Raw genomic sequence first — 23,149 nt, 5'->3', positions numbered from 1 at the left:
GATTAATCTTTGTTGTCAACAACCCTTAAACATTATCATAAAATCTCCCTTCCCTCTTTTGTTGTCAACAGCCCTTAAACATTATCATAAAATCTCCCTTTCCTCTTCCCCGCACTAATAGTCCATCCTACATGTTCTTTCCAATGATTACAATTTGTTCCCCATAGCCAATACTACCTTAGTCCCATCATTAAAGAGCACCCCCAATATTTTAAAATCCCTCTTTAAACATCATCCCTCACTTTATTACTATCCAATCATAATTTCTATTAACTTCACGTTATCAACCATGGTAAATACTTAATCCCTACTGCCCTTGCAAACTAAAAACACCACACTATCGGCTAAGGTGAATATATAATCCCTACAACCTTAAACGCCATGTCCTCTAACACAATCTTTCTCAGAACAAATACATGCATAATCCCTGCCATGTCCTCTAACACAATCTTTCTCAGAACAAATACATGCATAATCACTGCCATGTCCTCTAACACAATCTTTCTCAGAACAAATACATGCATAATCAATCTCCGTGAAGTCCTCACATGTAGATTAATTTATACGTCCACTTTGAAAAATCAAGACCGATATTTTTGTAAAATGTTCTTTTCAAACAATGCTTGATGTAAGTGCATCCATCACTCGTGTTTAATGTAAGTGCATTCATGATTATTAGTTCTACAAACTACTGATTTAAGAATAGATAACACTTAAAAGCTAGGCATTTCCATTGATCACTTAAATGCCAATGTTCATTATCCATACAAATTGATAGATAGAACTCTCTCTTTTCTTGAGACGATTAATACTTGCATTTTACCTAAAATTTCAAATTACACTCTCTTCAATACTTGTCAACTTCTTAAGATAAGTTCCCACATTTAGAGTCTATACGAGGCTTTTTCAGAATAAGCTACTTCCTACTATGGCTCTTGATAGGATCTCTCTCCTTCTCCCGTATAGCTAGTGTAGCCTTTCTCGCAGCTTTCATTTGAAGAGCCTTTGCATCTCTAAAGATAGCACAAGACGAAATGTAAATAAAAGTAACCATTCAGAAGCAGACGACAACAACATGCACAAAATGTCTCTTGCTGAAGTTCAAGACAGACAAAAAAAGGCACAGCTGTGTTAATTTAGCTGTGATCAACCCACTCAATTCTTATCATTATCGTTTTTCCTGCTCATAAATCATCCCCTTCCAACTTCTGCATTTACAATCTCAAAAATTTCATATGAAGCTACCCAATTCTTATTCTTTGCTAGGCTATCTAATAATAGAATCATTCCCACCCAACTGCTCCATTCTCACAAAATTCAACCAGATCCACCCAATGCTTATTCCATTAGTGTAATACAGAAAATTGTTACCAAATTCTTTTTAGAGGGATAAACAGCATAGTTCTTAATCAGTATGCATTAAAACTGAAGTCTTACTACTAAGTAACTTTGTTCTCAACAACTATGTTGTAACAATCTTAAATGCTTACCAGTATAGAATTCGGTATTATTCATTTCTATTATCCTCGTGTAATTCAGACAGTGTAAAACATTATACTAATTACACCAGCTTAATTTGCTCTTTAGTTGTTACCCACAAAATAAAACAAATTAAATATACAATTCATACACTGTACACACTAACCAGAGTGCGAAAATGAAAACCTCTCTCTTCTCTCTGTTCGGGTGTGAGATTATTGTTATGGCCAGATTTAGGGTCCTTGTTTGCATTCTGGTCCTCAGCATGCTTATGATCTTTATCCCTCTGGTTTCCATGTGACCTACCGTTAAGGATTTGGAACCTTTTTCCCCAGCAGAACAACCTAAAAACCATTACCAAAAATATGATTCACATATGTTGAAATGAATTGAAAAAAAATAATTAAATTTAATACACTTACAAAAGGAAATGAGACATTCTCCACCAGCCTTTTCTGGCGACTCTCAAAACCCTCACAAATATTTACTAGGGTTTGGTAGCAATCTGCATCCAGCCGAAGAGGGGAAGTCCCAGGTTAAATTCCACTTACCAGACAGAGGTAGATTTATAAATTGCTCATAATTTCTTAAAGATTATTAACAGATTTACACATGCAGAATACTGCATGGAAAGCATACCCGACCAGCTAATAGCAAAAATTTTGGCAGAAAATCTCAAGATTAATCATGTGCAAACTTCTGTAAACATAGTTCACATTCTAGAGTCAAGTGGAAAGAAGCAATATATTTTAGAGCATTTTATCTCGAAAGAACAAAACGGCTGTGCATCCTGTGTCCAATTGCGCTAGATTGCTTCTAACCGTGCAAATTTCATTGACATCGTCTAAACATCAAACAAAATTGTTCAATTCGCGCAGCTTTTTGCCCTGACAGATCCAAAACTGCAATTTCAAGACTCAATCACCTGTGCAGGCACAAGATTTGTGACAGCTTCCAGATACAAACCCCAGATCAGACCCAAAAACAAAAAGGTTTAAGCAAAAAAGAACAAAAAGGGAAATAGATGCAATATCTATTAAAAAATAGAAAAGCCAGAAGCAGCACCTGAAAAGAATGGGCAGGAAGCGGCAAACCATCTGGCCTCCGTTGACATGCAATGCTTGCACGCCACTTAAGCTTTCTACAGGCATCCTCTTGTAAACCTCCAGAAACGCTTCATCAGCAGACAGCTCTGAGTGTTTCAACAGTTTTTGATTCTCCAACTCCTTGGACAAACCCTCCTCTGAAAAGACTGACCTATCTTGCAATATTTGAGTCGGTAGTTCAAAACTCTGTGTTTTCACAGTGAGGTGGGATTTGGCGACCATAGATTCAACAGTTTTTGTTTCTCCAACTCCTCCTTGGACAAACCCTCCTCTGAAATGACTGAGCTATCTTGCTATATTTGAGTCGGTAGTTCAAAACTCTGTGTTTTCACATTGAGGTGGGATTTGGCAACCGTAGACACATGCCATGAATTACTCGACTTGGGAAAGGTTCTAAAGGACTAGGGCTTATAGTCAAATTCGATTATGTAATGGAGATTTTTGTGAGGTTCTCCATCACTTAGGGGACTACCTCTGAAATGACTGAGCTATCTTGCAATATTTGAGTCATTAGTTCAAAACTGTGTTTTCACATTGAGGTGGGATTTGGTGACCATAGACACGTGATGAATTACTTAACTTGGGAAAGGTTCTAAAGGACTAGGGCTTATAGTCAAATTCAATTAAGTTATGGACATTTTTGTGAGGTTCTTCATCACTGAGGCGACTAAAATTACAGGCGTGCAGAGAAGCTTGAGAAAATCGATGCAGAGGACCATATAAGCAGCATTGTCAATTACGTCGCTGGTCCCTTACCCATTGGAAATTTCTAGACAAATGCTCCCTATGGGGTCAAAAGAAGACAGAATTTCCAGACATGTGCTCACTATGTGGTCAATAGGAGGTTGGGTTGAGGAAAAACATAGTAACAGGCTAAATGTATGGCTCAGATTTGAAAATATTTTGGACATGAAAAAATGGGACTGTATAGAATGCCTCTCGGCATAATTAGATATGTTACAAATTGGTAAAATATCCACATTTATAGGACAAATGATAATTACCGAAAGTGCAAAGATGAAAAATTTACCTTTTTGGAAATTTTCAGGTGAAAAGATCTTCCATGTGCTAGATATAATTGGCCTCCAAAAGAGTTTTGTTGTAAACAGTATTTCCATTGACCATATATTAGTAAAGACAGAAATTCAATCCAACAGAAGCCACAATGTATGTCATATAATTGAAGACCAGCATCATACACAATTACTTCTATAAGCAGAGTTATAATCTTAATGCAAAATAACAATCCAACGGTCACTCAAAAAATGAAACATTATAAAAAATTATACCGACAAGACAAAAAGATGGAGGACTTTTGCGGCTGCTGCATGTCATGCCCATCCATAATGCACAATTTTCAAGATTCATCACTCTAGATGATGTCAATAAAGCACCATATACAGATAAACCTGCCAAGCTAGAGACCTTAGCTACATTACAAAAAAAAAGGAAGCAGGATTGAATAAAAGGAGTTGTGAGGTTTGAGAAAAAGAACTGCAGAAGTATACAATGTTTTTATATCATCACAAGGAAAAACAATCAACCTTCTCAATGTACAAACTTTCTATAAGAACGAACTCAAGTAAATGCAAAATCTGCCTCGAGAATATTATCAGTAGAATTGTATAGTTTAAGTTCATAGGGACATACCAGACTGTTAGAAGCAATTAGAATTCAAAAAATAACAAAAGAACAATTTAGTGTAGAAGAAAATAAGTGAACAGCTGCCAATCCCAATGTAGAGGTCTAGGCCTAGACCAAATAATAATAATTATAGATGTTATGCGATAATGCACCAATCAAAATTCAAACTCCTAAAACTAATTTTAGTCCATTTGACAGGTATGCCACAGGCTAAAATGAACCTAAGAATGCAATTTTTAAGCTGGGCACCCTTGGCTATCATGTTTCTGGTAGAATAGACCCATAAAAGACGATATCCATGGAATTTTGTTTTTAATTTGATACAAATCCAAATCATAAAGGTACATTCTCTTTCAAAGAAACACCAAATTAATCCATGTTTCTCCTTACTCTCCAAACCCCATAGCTGTGAATTTATGAGATCCAAAGGCTCTGGATTCAAACAAGCACCCATCCTAACCAGCAAGCACAACTTCAAAGTTACGGCACGCAGAGCTTCTTTGACAGTAGATTACTCTGCTTTGTCTATCTTAGTCTTATGGCTTGGAGACATTTTCTTTGCATAAAACTTAAATCAATGCAGTCCAGAGCTTATAAACGCAAACAATGCTCCCCACAGTAGCCAAAATAGCTGAACTGTAAAATGCGAAAATCAATTGAATGATCAATGTAGTAATTAGAGGTGTTAATCACAAAATTTGTAGCGTGCTTAAAAATGTGTACAATTTGTACGCATCCCTGGAGCTTGTGCTTCATTCTCCAGAAAGGGACATATGAGCTGTGGTGACCATATGGAACATTATGATTAGTAGTACAATTTTCAATTTTTTAATTTAATTTTTCTATTTCAATTTTTAACGGCCATGCACAGAATTTGGAACAGAAAATTGTCCTATCTGAAACCTGTCCTCCCATTCCCAAAATTCAATGAAAATATTTAAAAACAGAACTTTGAAACCATTCATCTATGGTAGACTTTCAGAGCCCTGTGCTGCCTTGAATCAAATCGCAATTTTTACAGAAACCTGTAGAGCCTTCTACATATTTTTCCCCTAGAGCAATCAATCCCAGAACCACTTCATTCAAAAAGTTCATAACAATAACAAACATTTCGCAAACTAAAACTTACTGCATACTTGTCTGTGTCGATACATATTGACTGTACATAACTTTTGTAATTATACGGAACACAATTCTAAAAGCACCATCCAGCTGTTTAGCTAGGTTTGTGGCACCAGCCAAATAGAATAGAATAGGAGAAGAGAATTAGATGCCTCACCATCTCCACCACTCTCAATGCTTATTTTATTACATGTGCCTGCTCTGCTTCCAGCTCACAGATCTTTCTCAGCAGAAAATTTTCAGAGCATTTTGAAAGATCACACATGGTGCCCTCTTCATCTTCCTCTTCTGCAGCAGTTGCGAGAGAATACAACTAATTAACACCATTGTCAATTTTCTTTCCCTTTGCTAATTTGTCCTACTAAACAAGTATGAGCTGTACTGTGTGATGGTAATAAGATAATAGAGATGCATTTTGAGGGAAAAAGTGTTGAGTTGTGTGCGAGGTACCATTGGTTTGCATGCAAGTCATCTGGCTATAATTGGACTTCTGAGCAAGCCATGTGGACATATCTCCATCTCTTACGTTGCAAGATGTCAACTTATGTAAAGACATTTAAAAGTTTTAGATGCCTTTCCGATAAATCATTTTGCCTCTATCATGTGAATCCATACACGTTCCCTTTAAACATTTCCCTGCAAGCTGCGTTAAACCATTTTTTCACACTTTGTGTTTCAAAGAAGTGGGCATGTAAGCAGGAATGAAACTTGATACTCGTAAAAGTAACGGCTAAGATTTGTTCCATGAGGAAAAGTTTAACCACTCAGAGAAGAATACTAACGGAAAAAATGGATGGATATGTTTTTCAGGTATCAGACACTTTCCTATCAGTGGGCGATGCCCACAATAAGAAAAGCTTATCGGCTTAATAAAATAAAATAGTATTTTGTTAAAAAACCTGCTCAAAAATAATTTTATTAATCATTAATAATTTAGTTACCCTGGTACACCCATAACCCCTTCAGACCATGCCTGGGTACGAACTGGTACCTGGTCCACGTACAGTTCGCTACCTGGTTCAGTCAGGGTTCGAATTCTTGGACAGTTCGAACTTGTTTCCAGGATTGACGGATCCAGGCGAACTGGTCTAGCCCAGATTGAACCAAGGTTGAAATTGGGCGAATTGATTCCCGCGGACGGCCAAAAAGTAACTTTTGTTTGCACATCTTACAAAGTTTTCACATCTTTAACCCTACAAAGTGTAAGTGAAAGGCTTATGTTGGCTTCTAATTCTCATTTGTGCTGTGTGCATGTATGTCATTTTGAATCAAATGAAACTAAATGCATTCGAAAATTAATTGACTGTTCTAGCGTCCTCAAACACATGCAAAAATTACATGAAGGTAGTGTCTGTACAAAAGCAAAAAATCAAACTGCAATGTGTGAAAAACACACTAATAAGAGGCCTAACCAGCTATTTCTTCCTTCTCCAACCTGTGCATTCAAGTTTGAACTACATATTTATGCATTTACAAGCATTTCCAACTGCTCAACTTACTACCAAAAATAAAAATGCAACCTTAACATGTCAACATTGCAATTTTTAATCCATTAGTTGAACTTGAAACAATGATACTTGAACTTCCTGTTATGATTTAATTTTAATGTTTTGACTCTTTGATGTTGAACTTGAAATATATGATGGTACGATCACAATTCGTGATGCTATGATTACAAGTTTTAAAGTTTATGTTGTTTTTGTTGTTTAAATCATATGATTTTATGATACTATGTGACATTCTGATTTTAACTCATGTTTCTATAAGAAAAGCTAATCGCCTTAATAAAATAATATAGTATTCTGTTAAAAAACCTGCTCAATATAATTTTATTAATCATTAATAACTTAGCTAACCTGGTACGCCCATAACCCCTCCAGACCATGCCTGGGTACGAACTGGTACCTGGTCCACGTACAATTCGCTACCTGGTTCGGTCAGGGTTCAAATTCTTGGACAGTTTGAACTTGTTTCCAGGATTGATTGATCCAGGCGAACTGGTCTAGCCCAGATCGAACCAAGGTTGAAGTTGGGCGAATTGATTCCCGCAGACGGCCAAAAAGTAACTTTTGTTTGCAAATCTTACAAAGTTTTCACATCTTTAACCCTACAAAGTGTAAGTGAAAGGCTTATGTTGGCTTCTAATTCTCATTTGTGCTGTGCATGTATGTCATTTTGAATCAAATGAAACTAAATGCATTCGAAAATTAATTGACTGTTCTAGCGTCCTCAAACACATGCAAAACATTACATGAAGGTACAGTCTGTACAAAAGCAAAAAATCAAACTGCAATGTGTGAAAAACACACTAATAAGAGGCCTAACCAGCTATTTCTTCCTTCTCCAACCTGTGTATTCAAGTTTGGACTACATATTTACGCATTTACAAGCATTTCCAACTGCTCAACTTACTACCAAAAATAAAAATGCAACTTTAACATGTCAACATTGCAATTTTTAATCCATTAGTTGAACTTGAAACAATGATACTTGAACTTCCTGTTATGATTTAATTTTAATGTTTTGACTCTTTGATTTTGAACTTGAAATATATGATGGTACGATCACAATTCATGATGCTATGATTACAAGTTTTAAAATTTATGTTGTTTTTGTAGTTTAAATCATATGATTTTATGATACCATGTGACATTCTAATTTTAACTCATGGTTCTATAAGAAAAGCTTATCGGCTTAATAAAATAAAATAGTATTTTGTTAAAAAACCTGCTCAAAATAATTTTATTAATCATTAATAACTTAATTACCCTGGTACACCCATAACCCCTCCAGACCATGCCTGGGTACGAACTGGTACCTGGTCCATGTACAGTTCGCTACCTGGTTCGGTCAGGGTTCAAATTCTTGGACAGTTCGAACTTGTTTCCAGGATTGACGGATCCAGGCGAACTGGTCTAGCCCAGATCAAACCAAGGTCGAAGTTGGGCAAATTGATTCCAGCAGACGGCCAAAAAGTAACTTTTGTTTGCAAATCTTACAAAGTTTTCACATCTTTAACCCTGCAAAGTGTAAGTGAAAGGCTTATGTTGGCTTCTAATTCTCATTTGTGCTGTGCATGTATGTCATTTTGAATCAAATGAAACTAAATGCATTCGAAAATTAATTGACTGTTCTAGCGTCCTCAAACACATGCAAAACATTACATGAAGGTACAGTCTGTACAAAAGCAAAAAATCAAACTGCAATGTGTGAAAAACACACTAATAAGAGGCCTAACCAGCTATTTCTTCTTTCTCCAACCTGTGCATTCAAGTTTGGACTACATATTTATGCATTTACAAGCATTTCCAACTGCTCAACTTACTACCAAAAATAAAAATGCAACTTTAACATGTCAACATTGTAATTTTTAATCCATTAGTTGAACTTGAAACAATGATACTTGAACTTCCTGTTATGATTTAATTTTAATGTTTTGACTCTTTGATGTTGAACTTGAAATATATGATGGTACGATCACAATTCATGATGCTATGATTACAAGTTTTAAAGTTTATATTGTATTTGTTGTTTAAATCATATGATTTTATGATACTATGTGACATTCTAATTTTAACTCATGGTTCTAGGCTTCATAAATATGTATATATTTATTTTTTGTAATTTTTACATGTTTTTGTACGACGAACCCAATCCCCTTTCCAAAATTTTGCTGTACTGGTGATCCAGTTCTTCAAACTCGAACTTCGAATTGACTCAAATTGGTAACATAAAATAGTAACTAGTTACATACAGTCTCTTGCCTATAGTTCTAGTTCTATGGCAAGAACTAATAAAACACTACATTCTAGATTCATATGGGAAACACAACAGCAAATGTCATTTCTAAAGCAGGTCATCATATTACCTGCTGCAACTTGCAACAAGGTCACAGATGAGATTTGATGAACTTGCAAAAGGAATTCAGGTACCATATAACAAGAGCACAGATGCAGTATTTCTTACAAGGTTAAAGACTTCTCAAATATACTGATATTTGAATTGTAAAGATTGTTGAAGATTACATGAAAACTGAAAACTTTATTTCAGGATTAGGGATGAAGTGTTCCTCATTATGCCATGTATCAATATCTATACTACAAAACTGGAGGGTTTTACAATTTACTTCCCCTGCAAATCAGCCTCGATGCAATCAGGAAGTTGCAGCTGCTTGCTTCTGTACGAAAGCAATACCCTTCTCAATGCTTGCTTTCAATTCAGGTTTGAGGGCATTAAGGGCTTTCTGCTCATACTCAGTTAATCCCTCCACGTCAGAAACAACAAAACCTTCAATACCTTGTTTTCCAAGCTTAACCCTTGATGCAAAGAATGGCAACTCTGTCAATTCAGACTGCACAAACGAACTATCAAATACATCTGGATCACCATCCAATGCTCTGAGAGAAGATTCAACAAACCTGGCAGCAGCATATGCCATAGACAGAGTTGCAGACCCTGCACCAGCTTTGGCCTCCACAACCTCAGTCCCAGCATTCTGAATTCTTACAGTAAGCTCTTCAACCTCATCCTGGGAAAACGTCACTGAAGGCCTACTTTTAGATAATAATGGAAGTATGGTTATCCCTGCATGACCACCAATAACTGGCACATCCACATCAATGAGCCTCAAATTCTTTTTCCGTGCTACAAAAGTGTTAGCCCTAACCACATCCAAGGTGGTCACCCCAAACAATTTCTTGGGGTTGTAAACTCCTTTTTGTTTGAGTACCTCTGCTGCAATGGGCACAGTAGAATTTACAGGGTTGCTGATAATGTGGACAAAAGCATTTGGACAGTTATCCGCAACAGACTCTATTAAACTTTTGACAATACCAGCATTAATGTTGAAAAGATCATCACGGCTCATGCCTGGTTTCCTTGGAACACCTGCTGGGATTACAACTACATCAACGCCCTTCAGAGATTCTCCCAGTTCAGCAGTTCCAGTGAAAGCCAACACCCGAGCAGGGGTATTGCAGTGACTAAGGTCTGCAACAACTCCCTTAACATTTGCAATATCATAAAGATTCAATTCAGAAACCAAAGGTGACATTTTAATCAGCAAGGAGAGAGGTTGACCAATCCCTCCTGCTGCTCCAAGAACAGCAACCTTGAATAGTGATGCCCGAACCTGCACAGACCTCCCTGTAGCATGTCTCTTCTTTCCCATCCCTGAATTACCAAAGGACAATTGAAATGCCCCATTTATCTTCTGGCCAAAGAAAGTTGTTTGCAAATTACTAGCTCTAAAACCACTAAAACCCTTGATGGTATTTCTAACTGAGAGGCTCTGTGCAGGCAGATATGATGATAATCCTGTGACTGAAAAGTGAGATTGCCTTGCATTTGACTGAGGTTGAGATGCAGACACAACATTCATAGAAAAAGTAGCAGCAGCCATTGCAATTCACTATAAACAACTGAACACTAAACTTGACAAAATTACTAACTTTCTTGATCGTGAAGCCTGCAAGGATCCAAAATGATCATTTTAACCCATAAATATTAAAATATGTAATTAATAAAGACACTTAACTGGACCAGGATGACTAGCCAGTGACACATCGATCAAAAGAACACAGACAGTAAGGTCCATGAAACTAACTACATCAGTAAAGGATTATCTTTATCATCTGAAGTAATCTTACAGCCTATCTTGTACAGCAGAAATATAATAAAGTGTTTCTAAACGAATATAAGGTTACCACATGATAACAAAATAGGTAGATATAATTGCATGGAACACATACAACTATGTTTTCCCTCACGAACAATCTGGTTAAAGAAACTGAAATATGATGCATTGTACTGCCACAATGGTAATATCACTATGCCATAATACTGTTATAATATTGTCAAAGCAAGTAGAAAGTTTCAGCACCGAAAATTCGGAGAATATTATCATAACACATCAAGATCACTATGAATAAAGTCACAGCAATATTAATGAGGTGAACAATTTCAAATTTTCAGCAAAGAGGAGAGGTCTGTGCTTTATAGTTTATATCAAAGGACTTCCAAGATATTCACATTATGAATTGAGTCAATGGCGTGACAGACTTTACATTATCTTTTTCAATGGTAAATCTTAGAATCTATTATAATCATTATAAAGGAAATAAAGGGATAAGTGGACAGCATTGGAAGTGTAAAAGCAGTGACAACACATTATTTCAAAGGCAACCGAATCTTTTAGCTGGAGAGCAATGTTACAAAGAGAAGTGGAGCATGCTAATTTAAACAAGCTCTGAATTGTTTTTTCTGCTGCAATCCTACAAGGTTGATTGAGAGTCATCAGATTTTCAATCTCTGTTGCAAAAGTGGCTTCAGAAAATAGGATCAGATCAGTTAAAAGTCGTTCAAACAGCAATGCCACCTATTGTAGAGATCAATAAGGCAGTCATCATGAGCTCAAAGGTCAGGAAAGAGATAATTTGCATGAATCGTAATCGAACAGAGCAATTATTGATCAACCCAGCAAGAAGAGATCACAGTGATTATTTCAATTAGCGAAGCCATTCATTAAACCAAGCATTATTAGTCATGAAGGGCAATGGTAGCGAAATAATGGATACATACAAAAGATTTTTGCCAAGATAGAGGACGATGAATTTCAATGAATGATAGTTTTGCTTTTTGTTTTCCTTTTCAACTTCTAAAGCTCAGGCAGATTAAAGGTTAGATACGTAGTTCAATTCCAAAGGACAGTGACAAAAGGGTTTGAAGAACAGGTATACAATATTCTTTTGAATGATATGACCAGATTTGAGAAAAAGGAATAGATCGTGCATGATAGAGAATCCTCACTCAAGAGAAGGCAGTCGAATGCATGGACGTCCCAGTCACGACAAAGAATATCGAGTTTTGACGCATTAGATGTAATGCAGTATTAGTATAATAGAAAAGCCCTCGACAGAATGTCACAGTCCAGAACCAGAATATAAGCCCTTAGCCATGAAGTTTCACCAACGTATGCGAAGAGGGGAAAAAATAAGGATTATGTTATGTTGTTTTCACGAAACCCTTATTCAAATATAGATAACCCACATCAAAATAAGGAGCTTAGTATATGAAGCCGCGGCCAAAGATACTAAGCATAAAGCCCTCATTTAGGGTTCAAAGAATGAGGTCACAGGAAGAAACCCAGAAGTCTAAAGTGTTAAAATTCTGTGAATGTCAAACACAAAATAATGCAGGAGACTTTCAGGCTCACGACACTTACGCAAAAGCATATCAAGATTTCCAGGTACAGTCAAAGATTAGTGTTTAGCAGAAACAAAGGAATTAAAGTACGATATATAAACAAATGATAGAGGTCTCAAAACACAAAGAACCATCATTGTCTTTTAGCAAAGAAGCCGAGTAATGGAGAAGAGCAGGAGAAACCATTTTTATCGTTACTTCTGTAGAAAAATGGAGCTCTAGAAGTCATTGGTGATAGAATACCAATGTGCATCCTCAAGATTTTGATCAAAACCGGGAAATTCATCTAAACCCATGGCGGCCGAAGAGCATAGAGGAAATTTACAGAATCAAATGAAGTACAGTGGATGCATTATATAGTCACTCAGGGTTTCTCGCTAAAGAAGCTTTATGCTCAGTCTTTTTTATGGTCTTCACATTAATATATGGTGTCCTTTTGATGCAACTGAATTAGAGGAAGCCATCGGATTCTATTTATCTTTTGACAAAAAAGCAGAATTCTAACACAGGTCAATCAAACAGAGATGTTTCCGTAATCCTTACCTCAAGGAGAACTCATGTTCGCAGCTTCACATAGCAGGACATATAATTACTAATTTTTCCACCCAGGGAAAGATCGACGCTCAACTTATAGAAATAATCTAATTCCCTCACCCACCTGTCCTACAAATCCCCTTCCTATGCCCTACTAAGGCAGGGGTCTCATGGGAGGGGATTGTGTTCTATTTTCGTAGAGCAGGTGGCTCCATTATACTTTTTTAGGGGGCTAAAGGGTTAATTGGAATCTTTTTTAATAAAATGGGAGTTCTAAATTTTTAGCTCTCTCAATTTAAAATAGGGGTCTCATGAGAAGGGCTTGGGCTCTATTTTTGTGGAGCGGGTGGCTCCATGATACTTTTTAAGGAGGCTAGAGAATTAATTGGAATTTTTTTTTACAAAATAGGAGGCCCAAATGTTTAGCCCTCTCAATTTGAGCACGTAAAAAAGGGGTGGGGTTGAATTTAGCTCCACCGGCTTAGGGAGGAACTATGCCATTTGTCAACAATCTACATTTCATTTTCCCACCAAACAAACTTATGAATAGATTTAATTTAATTTTTAAAAATTCATGAAACAAAAGCTTCTTTAAATTTAGAGCTATTTTTTTTGAATCAAATTTACTTATAAATCTATAGGACCGCTTCCCTTTTTAAATATCCTTACAAAATCTCAACAGCACTTGCTCTATTTTTAAGGAAGCTTGTGCCCGTGGGACCCCAGCCTAAGCGGGTGAAAAAGGGGTTGAATTTAGCCCCACTAGCTTAGGGAGGAATTATGTCATTTGTCAACAATCTACACTCATTTTCCCACCAAAATGAATTCCCACCAAACAAATTTATGCATAAATTTAATTTAATTTTTTTTAAAATACACGAGACAAAAACTTCCTTAAATTTAGCAAATATGTTTTTTGAAGCGAATTCACTTATAAATTCATAGGACCGCTTCCTTTTTAAAATATCCTTAAAAAATCTTAGTAGCACCTGCTCTATTTTTAAGGAAGCAGGTGCCCATGGGACCCCAGCCTAATGTTAAATGTTATGAAGAAGCTGAATTTAGGCCCCGTTTGGTTGTAGAAATCAGATAGGATAAGAAAACTAAATATCCTGAAGATACAAAATGACTACAACAGTATTCTTAAAAATATGTGGAATAAGAATAGTTTATTCTTATTCCACTTTATAATAAATCCAATTTGATGAGTTGTCGAGTCTCTGATTTGCCACTTGAATACATTTTTGGATTATATTCTTCATTCATCATACGATATAAGCTAAGTGAACATTATTTAAAGTTTAATATGTAATTTTTTTAATGACTAAAAATACTAATATCAGTACTGATATGTTTCTGGATTCGATTGTGTTAAGATTTTTACCATCAACGTTTCGAATCACACTACGTGATCCATCATCAGGATGAAGAGCAAGAGATGCAAAAAATAATATATTGCAGATAATGGATGACCCAAAAAGATAAAGGGAATAGGCAAGAAGGAAAGCACACACCCTGAGGTTGAAGAATGAAAATAAAATAAATAAAAATAAGAAATATTAAAAAGGGGGGTAGACAGAAGGACAAGGGGCCAAAAAGGGAACACTCCCAAGGACAGACTAGAAAATAAATAAAGGTGTCAAAAGAAGAATTTATGAGAATAGAAAAGTGAAGAAATAAAAATATAGAAGAAACCAATGAATAAGATATAACTAAGAGCGCGTCTAAAATTTTTACATAGACGAAATATAACAAGAATATAAAAGAAAACAGTCAAATACACATAAGCAAGAGACATGCAATGGTCGAAGATGATAAATACATACTTGCTAATATATATGCGACTAAATATATATATATTAGAGAGACAAAACAAATAGGTGTGTGTATAATATTATGTGCAAATGTGTGTGTTTATATTTTGAATGGGTTATAGTTATATATATATATATATATATATATATATATATATATGTATAAAACATGTAAGTATATTAATATTCAAATACATACATAATCATATATAAATTTAAATACATACATATTTGTACATTAATATATTTAAATACACACACACACACGTATATATATATGTATATATGTATTCATATGTGTATATATATTCATATGTATATATATATAATATATATGTATATGTGTATATGTATACATATGTATACACATACACATATGTATATATATATACACATACACATATGTCTATATATATATATATACATATGTATACATATATATATATACACATATGTATATATATACATATGTATACATATACACATATGTACACATATACACATATACATATGTTATATATATATATATATATATATATATATATATATATATATATATATATATATATATATATATGAATACATATATATATATATATATATATATATACATATGAATACATATATACATAAATATATATACATGTGTTTGTGTATTTAAATATAGTAATGTACAAATATGTATGTATTTGAATATTAATATACTTACATGTTATATATATATATATATATATATATATATATATATATATATATAACTCATTCAAAATATAAACACACACATTTGCACATAATATTATACACACACCTATTTGTTTTGTCTCTCTAATATATATATTTAGTTGCATATATATTAGCAAGTATGTATTTATCATATTTGACCATTGCATGTCTTCTGCTTATGTGTATTTGATTGTTTTCTTTTATATTCTTGTTATATTTCATCTATGTAAAAATTTTAGGCGCGCTCTTAGTTATATCTTATTCATTGGTTTCTTTTATATTTTTATTTCTTCACTTGTCTATTCTCATAAATTCTTCTTTTGACACCTTCATTTATTTTCTAGTCTGTCCTTGGGAGTGTTCCCTTTTTGGCCCCTTGTCCTTCTGTCTACCCCCCTTTTTAATGTTTCTTATTTTTATTTATTTTATTTTCATTCTTCAACCTCGGGGTGTGTGCTTTCCTTCTTGCCTATTCCCTTTATCTTTTTGGGTCATCCATTATCTGCAATATATTGTTTTTTGCATCTCTTGCTTTTCATCCTGATGATGGATCACGTAGTGTGATTCGAAATGTTGATGGTAAAAATCTTAACACAATTGAATCCAAAAACATATCAGTACAATATAATGGATTGTGGAAATTTGTTCTCTTTAAATACTAATATCAGGTTTGATATCTTTTATAAACTTTCATAAAATTATCTTTACAAATAAATCTTATGTTTAGTCTTTAATATATTTAAAAATAGAATGATTTTAGTTTGTATCTTATACTCAAAGTTATATTTAATGTTTAAATTTTTAGAAAATGCTATCAAATATTAACTTTTGATTTTTTAAAATAATAAATTTGGGGCTGGTAGAATAAATAAAATTGTAAGATTTTCGAAGAAGATTTTTCAAAGTTAAAAAAAAATGTTTCAGGTAGTGAGTAGATAAGTAAATTTCTCGCTTGATAGTCGAGTTCTTGGATAGTTGCATTAATTAAGTATATTTTTATACAATAAAAACTTGAATTGGAAGTATTGTTAAAATTTTAATCTATAATATATTTAAACAAATCTTCATGATTTTTTTTTTTTAATTATTAGATTTTTTATTAATTGAATTGTTGAAGTATTTAACTTCTAAGCACTTAAATCTAAAATCTCACCTTACTCTAAAGATTTGTTGGGATGAACTTTGTTAACCCAAGGCTAATATTTCCACTTGTAGAGAAATTCAAAAGGATGTGTAACGCCTCGCCAGGGAATCCAAAAGGAATTAACCTAAAGTTTCACTGAGTTTGTCAAATATATATTTTTTAAAGATAATAGCAACAACAGATGATATATAGTTGAAGCATTAACTCACACACATAACAACCATCATAAAATAGATTACATCTCTTAAGGGTCCCATGAAGTTGAATCACATTTATGTTTTATTAATACTAAATCTAATACACAACAATTCCACGTCATAGAATAATCACAAGTACAAAATCTATTTAAATAATATACAATTACAAAGGATGCCACTTGGCATAACTAGAATGCATAATCATCCACTATACAAATCACAGGGTATGAAAAGATTAAAGAATATACATCATAATTAAAATGCATTGTCTCATAAGATCTTTGATAATGAAATACATAACAACAGAATAATACTTATCCAACATAATACAAGATTAGAAAGAAGGGATCATCTGCACATGGACATCCAACTATTGGATCTCAAAGGTATAAGAAAACATGGAACCTAAATGGCCCATTCCCACCGTGCTGAAGAGATAACTTCAAGTCCCATATGAATATCAAACTCAAAAGTCATAACCAACATCCAGGTCAAGGAAACACCTGAAAGCAAACTATCTCAAAGGGTACTAAGAACACAAGTAACATCTAAACCCAGAGGCAACAAAGACACATAGGAAACCTACTATGTAAGTGGGCAAGTGTCATCACATGAGCCAACTGTAAGGTTACCCTGGCAGCCTCTCTGGACTCCGGCCCCCGAGTGTCTTTATGCAACACCAATATCTTTTCGTATAGACAAGGCGTACTAATGAAGCAAGGTCACAACCAAGCATCCTCTCTACTCCCATCCTAGCCTATACTAGCACTCAAGGCACGTGTGAGGAAAAAAAATGGCTCTTATTAATTCATTTAAAAATTCATTTAGTGAAATGTTATCACTTATTAAAATAACTTACAATGGGTTACCCAAGCAACCACTCTGGGCTCCGACCTCCATTGCAAGCCACTTCTCAACATACACATAGATTACCTACCCTAGGCTCATAAAAGTACAACTCATAAAATCATAATTTTCACCTCAGTCCTTTACAAGCGACTGGAAATCGCCTATAGATAGAACAAAGTAAAACAAAGTAATCACCTCAGTCCTTTACAAGCAACTAGAAAGCACCTAAAGACCAATCTCAATATCACCTTAGTCTTATACAAGCAACTGGAAAGCACCAAAAGATAAAACACAAAAATCACCTCAGTTATATACAAGCAACTAGAAAGCATCAAAATATAATTGATCGAAGACTCAAAGGTTACACAAAAAAAGTCACAATTATCACCTCAGTTCTATACAAGCAATTGGAAAGCACAAATAAGCATTGATCATAACTCATCATAGAAACACATGACACATCACCATAGTCAAGTATAAAAGATCATATATAAAACATCATCACATAACATATTCCCCCAAGCCTCTAGTAAACATCCTGATTAGTCAAAGAACTAAGTCAAACCCGAAACCCACAGTAGTAAACCATACATCACATAAAGTGTCAAACAATGTCACTTTCATAATTCATTAGGTTTTTGGAAAACACAAAAGTTCAATTTTCATTTATTGGTTTTCATAGCTCAATTCATTTTCAATACACAAGATTCGATGTATAGCCAGGGCTCTAGTATTCATCTTCACAAAGTATTATAATTACCAAGGTTTTTGAATCATAAAGTTTCCCTAGTATTATAAATCATTTCCTTATAACTGAAATCATTTCCCTTTTGAACCAACTAAACAACTTACAGCTAACTTTATAAAACTAATGCTTTTATCAAATAATAATTATTACATTATAATAATTATAAAATTATACCAAATTATTAATAACTATAGTTAATAATTAATAATATAATAAAAATTATTAATAACATTTAATATTAATTAAATTAATTAAAATGATATTATTTAAATTAATTAATAACAATCTAAAATTATATTTAATATTTATTAAATTATAATTTTTTAATAGATTAAAAAACTATTAAACAAAAAAAAGTGTTTTTAAAGGCCCATTGGCCTGCCCACGGGCTGTTGTAGCAGTAGAGTACTACCTCAGCAGTTGTTGTTGTTGTCGTAGCAGTACTACTACGCGGGTAGCATTTAACTTGCAATTGAGGTTAGGAAGAGGAGGGTGGGAGGAAAGGTGGGTGGGGGGGCGTGGTGGCCTCCACCCACCATCATATAATTTTTTTAATAAAACAAAAACCCCCTCTAACATGAAATACCACAATCATTTTTTTAATTTTTAATTTTACAATTATCACAGTAATTATTTAAATATATATATTTTTTTATAATTTTCCAATCTAGATCTTATAAGGCAATGAAATTTAAACAGTTAAATTTAGTAATTTCAAACTGGTTTTCTTTTTAGAACCCCTATCTTGAATTCAACCAAACTAAATACAAATTCCCAGAATTCATCAAATAAGGGTTTCAATCTTAAATTATTTACAGACGTTTTCGAAATGAAAAATAATAGATTCACAACAAGGGTTTCAGATTAAATCATAGACAATTCAATAACAAAAATTATTTTTTCTTCAAACAAGTGTTTCAACCCAAATGAATTTTGAAACAAATCCATCAATCACAAAGAAGACAGAATGATTTCATAGAAGAAACTATTGTGCAAAAACTCACAAGATCTTACCTAGATCTGATGCTAAACAACCGAATGCACAAAACTCGCAAGAATTTTCTATTTCTTTTGAAACCCTCTTCTCAGAAATTGGCTCTTCTGAACTTGTGTGTGGAGAAATGTGTTCTAATTTTCTAATAAAGAGTTTTCCCCAAATTAGGGCTTCGATTATGCAATTCATGCGAAACCCTTTTCCTTTATTATTTTAATTTCATATGCAAGCTTTTACATTTTAATTAAAATAATATTTATTAAATCAATTCCTTCTCTCTCATTAATTCACTGGACATTTTTAATAAACTATTTATTAATTTAATTATTAATAATATTTAGAGTTTATTATAAAAATGAAACTCCTAAATAAATTATTATTAAATTAAATAAATATAATTACGCCAAAATTAGAACTTCAACCATATCTTTAAATTTAATTCTTTTATTTAATTATTTTCTCAATTAATTAAATATAATTAAATATTGAATTTCTTTTATTAAAAAAATCATTAAATTATCTTTTAAATTGATTTAATTATAACTGAAAATCACAACATACCCACAAGACCAAATGCGACAACTCAACTGAAGACAAAGAACATAATCAAACTCTAGGGTCAAAACCACAAATTCATATCACTTGACAAATTCGGACAAGTAAACAACTCAGATATTCGGTTAGGATTTGGACTCAAGAATTATCTCCCCACTTTTACCATTGAGATATTACGATAGGGCACGCTCATCCTGGCAATTCAGGGAAGTTGACACCCGATACCTGCAATCTACATAAAATCCAAGAATGTACATATACATATGATCTAAACTAAATAGACAATAGCAGGGAGTGGTGCATTATGTAGAACCGAACTAGCAGGTGACTACGACTCCCTCCTTCAACCACATCATAAACATCAATCATAAAGTAAAACATATAGGTACACCATACACATGCAAGTATGGTGTAAGTATCTAGAGAAACTACATATAAATCATCCCTCTAACTATCATCATGAGATAATTGAAAATCACTAAATGAACATACATCTATCATCATCAGAAGGATAAACATAAACATCTGAAATAACCATGTATCAAGTAGCTCATCAAGTATATCAATTGAGTATGAAATAACATCCAAACAAATCGGAAAACCAAGTCCTGCTAATCATAAAACATAATCATAAAACTAGCCTAAAAGAATTTGGCAATATAATATGAAAAGTCAACTAGGGGTAGGCATTACAGGATAGACTATAAGGACCAAACTAATACCCCCTTTGTGAAAATGAGAAGGAAATGATTGATCATATCTTACTCCAATGCCCATTTGCAAACCAATAGATAGTTGTCCTCTCAATCATTTTGTGAGAATTATGGAAGTAATGCAATAAAAGAATCTTCCAAGACAAGAGGCTCAAGGTTAGTCAACTTTTAAACAAAATCACAACTTCAATCATTGAGATATCTAATAATCGCATCAAACATTATTTTGGTAAGGATAAAGCTATGACTTATTGGGACAAGCAACAACATAGGAAATGGCTAAGTCTTAAGCTACCTCCCTTTATTGGTCCAAGAGAAAAATCTTCACAAAGAAAGAGAGATGAATGCTCTTGGAAACCACTTTTTCATGGATGGTTTAAGTTAAATTTCAATGAAGAATCATGAAGTAATCTTTGTAATATTGGTATTGGTTGTTGCATCCATAATGTGCAGGAAGAAATTGTTATAATTGCTAAGGCTATAAGTAATGATTGGGTCAAGTTCTTGGCATTAGTTGAGGGACTGGAACCATGTAAGGAATTAGGTATTCATAAATTGGAAGTTGAAGGAGATTTTGTTACAAGCTAGAGTTGTCGTTGTACCAAAAAATTGACCTGTCAATGCCTGATACAACCACTAGACTTATAGAACACAGGAGGCAGTTAAGCCATGTCACAAATCCTGAAGGGGAACATTGATAGTTAGTCCAACAATCCTCCCTTACCATTACCCCAAGAGATTTGAACCTATGACCAAGCTCTAATACCACTTGTTAGAGTGGGGTTGTCGTTGCACCAAAAGATCAATCTATCAATGCCCGATACAACCACTAGACTTATAGAACATAGGAGGTAGTTAAGCCATGTCACGAATCCTGAAGGGGAACATTGGCGGTTAGTCCAACAGATTCAACCATCATCATTAATGCATGAAGGAATCAATCAACTCCCAATTGGAGACTCAATTTGCTTCTATCCAAAGCCCTTTTCCTAAGTAAATCTTTTAATAATTTCACTATTATTCACATTTATAGGGAGGGTATAAAAAAATGGATGAATTGGAAAATATAGGGGTTAATAAAGGTATAGCTAGTAACAAGTCTTAGGGTTATTTGATGGCTTTTATTACATATAAGACTTTAATTAAAAAGTTCCACAAACTTTTAATAATGGATAATTTTTTTAAATAAAAAAAACCTTTAGCGTAGAAGGCTACATAATAATGTCATCTTAGAATTCCCAAATGTGTAATCATATTTAACTTTGGGAATAATCCTTATAGATTGTGAGATTATAACAATAGGTTTTCATAGACAATTGCCAAGATTTGTTTAGTAGTCTTTCTTAAGCCTTTGAATTTTGTCTATTGACCGCAATTAGATTATAGGCCTAACTGTGAATTTTGTCTTATATAAATTTCCTTAGTAACATTTTATGTTTAAGTCTTTTAAGGAATTATAAACTCTATTTTCAATTACAAGGATGGTTGATCTCTTAAGTATATCTACTTTTCTCACATTTAGTTTAACCTTGTGTTAACAAGATGAAAGGTGGTTCTTGCAAATATAGGATCTTAAGCAAGGATTTGAGTTGAATCTTTGAAGGATTGGATGGAAGGGAGTGGCAAAGGTTGTTTTATTAAAACAATGGTCTTTCCTAAACTAAACAAATAACGATTTCATACGATAAATTTTACTTTTAATGGAAAAGGCCAATGTCTATTATTAATCAAAAAATTAAAAATTAAACAAAATTGTTGAAGTATTTAATTATCAATGATTAGACCCCCATTTCACACGTACAATGGATAGGGTTCCTAAAATGTGACCCTTAGGCCAAATTTAATTTGTACAACCCAATAGGATAAAGGGGCACAAATACAAGATCTAACTAAAGAATGTGCTTTTTGGGCTCCATCCCTATGTGGAAAAAAATGTAGCATCTAAAGTAAAGTAAACACTTGTGCAATGATAATTAACAAACCATCAACTATATTGTACCAAAGTAAGTGCTATAGGTGAATAATAATGAAGACATATTCACCCTGAAGCCTAGTACAGGAAAAAAAACTTTAGAGATGTAGAAACCCCATCAAATCATTTTAGAAGTGGAAAAGGTTTTAGATCCAGGACCCATAAGACTTTATCTACCAATATGGAAATTTGAAGGCTCTAGGAATATGCCAACTTTGGAAGAAATAACCAAAAAAAAGTAAGGAACTGGTGTTTTCAAATCAATTGGTAGAAGACCCATCACAAATTGTTGAGGTAGCAAAAGACAAACAAGTTGTTTGGCTTTTTTTGAGTGAATGGAAAATACTTAATA

At 33.7% G+C, this 23,149-nt stretch overlaps 1 long non-coding RNA gene and 1 pseudogene across 5 annotated transcripts; both read right to left on the bottom strand.

Moving 5' to 3' along the window:
• Window positions 1-707: 707 nt before the first annotated feature.
• Window positions 708-9,188, bottom strand: LOC149550782 (uncharacterized). Its single transcript, XR_016352598.1, has 3 exons — window positions 1,902-9,188; window positions 1,646-1,823; window positions 708-1,013 (listed from the first exon to the last, which is right to left on the bottom strand). It is a non-coding gene; the product is annotated as an uncharacterized LOC149550782 (long non-coding RNA).
• Window positions 9,189-9,326: 138 nt separating this feature from the next.
• Window positions 9,327-13,271, bottom strand: LOC149550781 (malate dehydrogenase, chloroplastic pseudogene; annotated as a pseudogene). Of its 4 annotated transcripts, none has more exons than XR_016352594.1 (2): window positions 13,098-13,271; window positions 9,327-10,818 (listed from the first exon to the last, which is right to left on the bottom strand). The product of XR_016352594.1 is annotated as a malate dehydrogenase, chloroplastic pseudogene, transcript variant X1 (transcript). The 4 variants fall into 4 exon arrangements; XR_016352595.1 differs by lacking the exon at window positions 13,098-13,271 and adding an exon at window positions 12,738-13,010; XR_016352597.1 differs by lacking the exon at window positions 13,098-13,271 and adding an exon at window positions 12,798-13,010.
• Between the last annotated feature and the right edge of the window lie 9,878 nt (window positions 13,272-23,149).

The sequence above is a fragment of the Cupressus sempervirens genome, chromosome 6 (assembly GCF_028749045.1).
Source record: "Cupressus sempervirens isolate cs-2001-9-10 chromosome 6, ASM2874904v1, whole genome shotgun sequence".
Lineage (NCBI taxonomy): Eukaryota > Viridiplantae > Streptophyta > Pinopsida > Cupressales > Cupressaceae > Cupressus > Cupressus sempervirens.
Note: the sequence above shows the minus strand (reverse complement) of the source record. Positions and strands in the feature narration are given on the sequence as shown.